At 34.4% G+C, this 1074-nt stretch overlaps 1 pseudogene; it reads left to right on the top strand.

The window, feature by feature from the left end:
• Nucleotides 1-236: 236 nt before the first annotated feature.
• On the top strand, nt 237-355 carry LOC142095596 (5S ribosomal RNA; annotated as a pseudogene).
• The last annotated feature ends 719 nt before the right edge of the window (nt 356-1074 follow it).

Genomic DNA, 1074 nt, shown 5'->3' with positions numbered 1-1074 from the left:
AGACCATATCAGACAGATTAATAAAGAGGAGGCTAGATCTATTTTTACCCTTAGAACACTAGATCCATATGGTTTGAATATAGATTTCGAACTACAGTCGTTGATATGATCTCCTTTTTATATGGATTTTTATATTTATGTGTGGTTTCTTATCCGGAGGGACGCCGCGGTATTTATGGGAGGTCATTTGCTTTGACACCAGTAGGTCAGGTTGACATACATCCGGACGATAAATTACCTACTATCATATCATCCTACTATACGCCCAATACCGTCAGATCTTGGAAGCTAAATGGGGTGAGCCAGACCAGTACCAGGATGGGAGACCACCTGAAAACATCTGGTGTAGTAGGTCTTTTTCCTCTTGAATGTTCCCTGATTTCTGCTCTTGATGGTGAGGACTCTTTTTCCTCCTTCCTCCATTCCGGGTGCCCCGCCGTATAAGTATACACACAAAGGCCTTATTTCTGTACATCACATCGAATGATATGTATTCTCTGAGATACTGGCTATTATCATATAACAACATTATGATTGCTACATTTCATGGTATTTATCAGATAGCTATGTATATTCTGTAAGACGGTTTGCACCCATTAAGTGGTGCACTTATTGTTTGTCGTCATATATATTATATAGTATACATTATGTACTTATATTTTACTTCTTAAATTGATACAACTCCTTCCATTCATTTTGACAACAGCTACTCACTGTGGATGAGCTCATCTGTATAGTGTATCTGAGTATGTTTTACATGCATTTAAGATATACTATGAAGTCTATATGTTTATCGCTATTGTGGAAGTCATTTTTTGACACTAAATATCTGTTATTCATTACTGCTATATGCATTATATAATATGCATTCCTTTTGACCTCAGATTTTATTTTATTTACGGTACTTTTTCTATTTCCATTTTTATCTTTATTACATTTATTTTTTATTTTTATATTCATTTACATTTATTTTCAATTTAACTCTGTGTACATATTAAGAGTTTGATCTGCGTTATTTACACTGGCTATTTACCCACGTTATCATATATAGATTTGTTCTGGTCTGTATTACTG

This window comes from Mixophyes fleayi, chromosome 6 (genome assembly GCF_038048845.1).
Source record: "Mixophyes fleayi isolate aMixFle1 chromosome 6, aMixFle1.hap1, whole genome shotgun sequence".
Lineage (NCBI taxonomy): Eukaryota > Metazoa > Chordata > Amphibia > Anura > Limnodynastidae > Mixophyes > Mixophyes fleayi.
The sequence above is the reverse complement of the archived record's forward strand: the minus strand, read 5'-3'. Positions and strand labels throughout refer to the sequence as shown.